Raw genomic sequence first — 6,908 nt, 5'->3', positions numbered from 1 at the left:
TTTAAAGCCCTGTTGAGAAATACCTCTAGATTCAATCTACTTTGCAAACATAAATTTATTTCCTTCCTGCTAGCCAATTTAATTAAATTCATATTTATTGAGTGAGTCTGAAGTACAGACCAGGAAGCCACATGAAATGATGCTGGCCACAGAGCTGCCCTCCAGAGACCTGCAATCTACTTAATGAAGCTTGAGAGAGGGACTGGCTGCCTCCACTTGTGGAGAACGGAGAGCCACAGAGCCACATCTTCTATCTGCCCATCCTTCTCATATAATGTACTCATATAACGTGCTGCTGCTGTCAGTCATTTGTTCTCACCAGGGCTGCCAACCCTCATTCTCTTGGCCTCAAATTTCTAAAACCTTTTCCTTTGGTGGGAGGAGGAGAGGAGGAAGAGATGAGAGGCTTTGCTGGAGATTATTTGCTTATCTCGACAACTAGTGGTAGAAGTAAAAACTTAAATATTTTGAGAAGCGGTCGGTTAAGTATAAGCCTACATAAATCTAAACAACTACACATTATATTATTCAATAAATAGAGAACATAAAGATAAAATGAAACAATTGTCAATTTTCTAGAACATTATTCAGGTAGATAATTATTCCTGGATCTCTTTCTTTCCCTCATGTCTCCCATTCAATGTATTAGCATATTCTAGTGACTCTACTTTTAAAGACAATCTGATTCTGACTACTTCTTGATGCATAATTGATCTTCCTCTTTCCAGGAATGCAGCCCTATAGTCTTTTCTCTACATAGCAGCTGGAGAGATCCTTTTAAAATGTAAGAGATCATGTCTCTTCTGTTTAAATCCTCTAGCTATCTCCTGAGACATAGAATAAAATCCAGATTTCTCATTTGAATCCACAAAGCACCGTGTGATTTGGTGCCTTCAGGCATCTCTGCCCTCATTTCTTACCACTCTGCCCCTTGAACACTGCTCCAGCCACATTGACTTTTTGTTGACTGTCCCTTGATGCTCCTAAAGGGCATTTTTACCCACTGTTCCTCTCTCCTGGAATGCTCTTGGCCAGGTTGTTACCTGGTTAGCTTTTCATCATTTTCTTTCCTTCATTTATCATCATTCATCATTATATCATGTGAGCTACAGAGGGGCAGCTGCTTTTTTGCTGCAATTGTTTGTCACTGTATGTTCCCCTTACTCTTCCAGACCCAAGGCTGAGATTCTTCTAAGGAGGGGCTGATAAATATCTGCAGAATGGGGAACTCTAAAACTCAAATTTAGAGCTATTTCTCTGAGCTCTGCTTGGGTTTCAGTGGCCAAGGACACCTGAGAATCTCTAGGATGGTGGTTCTCAGACATCACTGTGAATCTGAGTCAGTTGAGAAGCTTGTTAAAAATACAGGTTTGAGCTCATTTCATTCTAGATTAAAATCTTCCCAGTCTGCATTTTACACAAGCATTCCAAGTGTCCTACTTGGTTCTGGCATACTCGAAAATTTACAAAGCAGTTACTTTACTTCTAAACAATTAATAATTAATTTTAAATATGTGTTGTTAAAGCCTGAGTGATACATGACATGAAGGCTGGAGAATAATTTCTTAAGTTGGTATAAGTGGAAATTTGTTGAGCTTTGAGAAGAGAATGATAGAAACAAGAAAACAAAAACTATACATAGGGCATTTTCCACATGGGCAAAGCATTCACTGGTTGCTTAGGGAGTCCCAGTATTTGAGATGATTCCTTTTAGAATTAAATATAAAATGCATTATAACCAGCAAATTCATTCAATTCTGAATTATGCAAATAAAGATCATTTTTCAGATTCACCTTCAGTGAATCCTCTTAAAATGTTCATCCAAAATCTCAGCAATGTTTTGTTCTTCAGGTATAGAAAAAGTAATGAATGGTCACAGTAATGAATGATTGCTTTCACATAGTTGAAGAAATATTTAGAATGCATAATGTCAATACATATGTGAACATCTTGAGGTTTGTAGAATACTAACCACTTAAGTGGTTAAGTCCTTATTACTGTATCTCATCAGGTGAAATCTTCTACTTCGCTGCATTAGCCAGAGTTTCCTAAGACAATCAACACAGCACTTCTACTTTATTCCTCGTAACTGGAGGAGATTATGAACTAAAAGCAGAATAGAATTATCAATTAGCTTAGATTCTAATGTAGAAATTTTAGGAGAAGGGAATAGTTGAGAAAAGATACATTAGGGCCACTTAAACTGTCAACACAGGTTAAAAGTAATCTGTCAATAATACACATATATTGTTACCAGTGACTGTCCCTAACAAAAAATAAATATTCTTCATTAGAAAATATTTGTTATATATATATATATATATTTTAATTTCAGAAGATATCAGACAGTTCTCACTTTGAAAATGACAACATTTTTGTTTTTTTCATGTAGGAATCTAATAGGAAAAAAGTTCCTAATGACACATGAAATCTAAGCGCATGCCTACGTTTTGTAATCAATTTGTACTTGGTTTGTTATTTTAAAAGGCAGTTAAGTGCCTGATTTGTGCTAGGCTTTGTGACAGGCATTGGAATACCAAATATAGAATATTCAGTATCTATATTTAGGCCTACTTTGTTTTTCTTTGCAGCATTTATTATTACCTGGCATTACATGTGTGTTTGTGTGTGTGATATTCATTGTTGGCCTCTCCCATCCAAATGTAAGCTTTTGTTTTAGTCATTGCTATCTGTATCCCCAGCACATAGAGAGTATTCACATAGTATGGGCTCATTAAATATTTGTTAAATTAAAATCAAATATTTGTTAAATTAAAAGAGAGAGAGAGGTAAGCATAGGGTGCAGTGGAAAACTATAAGAGGAGCACCAAGTCAGCTTGAGGAGTGAGGGAAGACATCAGTCAAGAGGTGAATCTGGAGGACAAGCCAAACAAAACTTCTAAAGGGTGAACATGGCAATTTGGGGAAACTGTAAGTTTTTATTTCTGGAGCAAAGTGTATGTTGGTGAATGAGAGACGGAGGAATAATAGGCAGAAGAAGAAAGAAGAATGAGATCACGATGGGCCTTGGATCCCACACTAAGGAATTTGGATATTTTTCCTTTAGGCAAAAAGTCTGAGATGAGTTATGATGAATGCCTATTGGTTTGGCCTAGCTGATACCATTGCCCCTTCCTCTGATAACATTGCCCTGACTTCCTTTGGTATGTGTGGTGAAGGTGGGCCTGATTGCATCTTCTAGGCTCTAGGAACCAGCATATGACCCAGATTTGAGCCTTTAGTGTTTTCCATGGTCAGAGAGATTGCTTTGTGCATGAGAATATGACTCAAATTGGTCCTAAGAGACTCAATTTTAGGACTTTTTTGTTATGACTATTTGCTATTAGAAAGAATTTTTGTGCTGGGGTTGTAGAGCTTTAATGCTTACAAACTCTGGAGTTGTGGGATTACCATGAGAGAAGAAGGATCTACTTGAAATAAAGCCCATGTAAAGGAAAACAGAATTAGGAGATGAAGAGAGATGTTTTCTGATGATATTATTTGAACATCTGGACATAAGCACATGTTGAACTAGAACTATGTCTGGACCATTCAGTTGTATTGGCAAAAAAAATCCCCCCTCCATTCTTGTTTCTTAAGCCAATTAAGTGTTTGATTTTTTTCCTTGTTCACTAAAATAATCCTTGTTGTTCGGGTATAGAATAAAATGGGCAATGGGTGAGAGAGAGAGAGAGAGAGAGCGAGAGAGAGAGAGAGAGAGAGAGAGAGAGGAGAGAGAGAGATTTGGAGATTCTTGGAAAGGAAAATTAGACTGCTGAAGACTCTGAAGATTAGATAGGATTAACCAAGCCAGACCTGGGCAGGGGTTTGAGGGCTAAAGAAGATCATAAACTGTCATGACAGATTTCTCCAGAATCTAAGATGCTAGGCTAGAATAGTTAAAGTTTTATCAAAAAGCTGAGGAAACTGTCCCATTTGGCCTGAGGATGAGGCAGTGATGTGAGGCCCTGAGTCTAGGTTAAGAATCTAATATAGATATCTAGCTTTCCAACAAAGACTTAAAAATAGAGCTGTTTGCTTTCCTGATGCACTCTGTATCCTAGAATTTGTTATAATACAAAGCTGATTTACAGTTAAAAATTTGTCTGAAAGTATAGGTGTCTAAAATTGTAGATGACTCACCATGAAGAATAAGAACGGGGGAAATAGGCCAGATTACAGTATCAGTATTTGATTCTGAAGAGAAAATTCTATTTCTTGAGTATTGGAATTTCAACTGCACATTTGGTGTGAATTTTTGGCAGATTCCAGCAATGTCTCTCATGACTTAGAATGACTTTGAATCAGTCTCTCATCACAGACCACTCATGCAACCATTCCATCTTAGGTGGATCTATATGCAAATGGGTAGGTATTGTGGCCAGCATACATGACCATATACGTTCCAGGTTAGTATAAAAGTGGCAGAGAAGTAGCTTACTTACAACCTAGTTGTACTGTGAAATCTATCTTTGAAAACTCTAAATACCATTTCTAGTTTTAAATGATGCCTGAGGGGTTCATAAATCTACAATCTTTATCACCTTGGAGGCTGAAACTCTCCTAATGTCTGGATTCAGCATCTGTACTCATAAAAAGATGCTTCAGTACAGCTGGCGGAAATATAAATCAAGTCAAAGCAAGCACTTCTGAGGCTTCAGTGCAGATACCCCTTGACATGATCGCCCAACCAAGGCTATCAAAAATAATGTGTGATAAATGATCAGTGCCACTCTATGCTTCAGGATACCAAGGCAAATATTAGGGATCCTTAAGATGAAAATTGTCTGGGACTACAGCACATATGTCATTTGAATTCAACTGTTTATGAGTATCCAAAAAAAAAAAAGGGGGGGGAAATCATTCAACCATTATATGAAAGAAAAATCTAATATCATTTTCTATTTTTTTAAATTCAACCAGGGGGTAGCATTTTTTAATACGATGCAGGTTGCATTATTATCTTAACTGCTGGAGATGATACTCTGAACAGATGACGTTATACACTTGCATTGTTACTGACACATTGTCTGAGCCTCTGGTTTTAGAATGTGATAAGAAAGTTAGAAACTGGAAAATCTGAGTAGCTGCAGGGGAAAAGCTGTTATAATCACAGATGTCATGCATCATAGTTCCCTTCATTTGAGGGTTGATTCTCTTACTAGGTTTTGCTTCTTTTCAGTTACTCTTCCATGTCTTCCAGCAGATTTTTAAAAATCCTTGCTCAGGGTTTATAATTTTTAATCTGATACAAACTTCTCTGGCATGACTTAACATGATTTGATTTTGAATTTTGTCCTAATTTGCTACTTATTTTTCTGTGATAAGCATTTGTGGATATCCTAGTCTACTTTTCCATGGATAAAAACACATTTTTTTCTTTTTTAAATGTTTCATCTGACAATTGAAGGCTTTTTCTACAATTTCTCCTGAAACTCAGGTTTTAAAAAGTCAATTCACCTCGGTTGTTTCCTGATTTGAGATCCAATGAAATCTTACTATGTGTAAATCCAGTGTTATTCAAATAGCCTGTTTATAAAATGAAGATTAGTTAAAGGGGAACATTTTATTTATTTATTAGCCTTCTACTAAGTCCTCTTCAGAGCAATATATATTATACATCTAGATATAATATGCCATATGAGACTTTCTTTCTGCCTTTATTTGTCCCTTAGCACCTTAGAAAAGTTCTGGTGTGGAATCATGGCAAGTGCCCAAAGAGTTTGATTAAAATGTGCTTTATAATCTTTTTATTTAATAGGAATAAATAAATTTCAGTTTGTTTGGCCTTTCTATTTAATTACCTCTCCAGAAAACATTGCTTTTCTAGACAATTGAAAGGCCCTGTTTTCTCCTTTTTATCTTTCCAATTCTACCTTTAAGTGTCCATCTAGTTCATATCTTCTGAATTTTCCTACCAGTGAACCTATACCACTTTATTTTATGTAGAGCTTTCCCCCATGATATATCAGTTAACACACATTCCAGGTTATGCAGACAGCCTGCTAGTCGCTTCAGAAGGCAACTGAGATGGGGATGGGAATAGAAAAGAACTGGCCTTTCAGATATATTCCTCAAAATAAATGCTGTTCTGTCTCATTTTATAATCCAGTCACCTCAGATGAGTATAATTTTCTTTCTTAGCAAGACTAGAAGATTCTTGAGGGGAAATTCTGTGCCTATCCCTTCTCCCATAGCATCAAGCATAGTGTTTCATACAAGAGTAAAAATTTATTCAAATGTGTTGCTTTAGATTTTGACCATGTGGCTAAATCTATATGTTCCTTGCTTATAATTTTCTAATTACCTGACAGTGTTCATCCAAATTTATTATCGTAGTAAAGAACATGAAGGTATATACACTTTGAAGATTCATAATTTGGTTTCTGCCTGATCCCCCAACCCATCTTATGCTACTCTATTTTCTCCCTCACTTTCTGTGCTCTTGCTACATTGCTCTTCTCTCAGTACTTTAAGACAACAAACAATTCCTTCCTCAAAGCCTTTGTACTTGTTATTTACTTTGCCTAGATTGAACATGGCATGGTTGCTACTTCTCATCACTTAGGTCTCAGATCAAATGGTAAATTCTTCAAAATGGTCTTCCTGATCACCTGATCAAAGTTCCCTGTTTTCTCTAACCTGAACCAAATCATTCTCTTGCCCATTACTCTGTTTTACTTTATTCATAGCACTTACTATGATCTAAAATTATCCTCTTAATACTGTTTGTCCGTGTATTGCCTGTGTTCCGACAATAGAATCTAAATTCCATGAAGGCAAGGAACTTTGTCTTGTTCAGAGATGTATCCCCAATGTGGCTAAACAGTGGCTAAATGAATAAATATTTAAGTTGTCACCTGGGTGCCATCTTGAAAACAATTTCTAGTGGATACAGTATTTCAAT

General features: G+C 36.4%; 1 protein-coding gene across 3 annotated transcripts in view; it reads right to left on the bottom strand.

Moving 5' to 3' along the window:
* GABRB1 (gamma-aminobutyric acid type A receptor beta1 subunit) overlaps nucleotides 1-6,908 on the bottom strand; it is a 391,944-nt gene that overhangs the window by 13,666 nt on the left and 371,370 nt on the right. The gene's annotated exons all lie outside the window — the stretch shown is intronic.

This window comes from Pteropus vampyrus, unplaced genomic scaffold (genome assembly GCF_000151845.1).
Source record: "Pteropus vampyrus isolate Shadow unplaced genomic scaffold, Pvam_2.0 Scaffold79, whole genome shotgun sequence".
NCBI classification, from domain to species: domain Eukaryota; kingdom Metazoa; phylum Chordata; class Mammalia; order Chiroptera; family Pteropodidae; genus Pteropus; species Pteropus vampyrus.
This window is presented reverse-complemented; position numbering and strand designations above follow the sequence as displayed.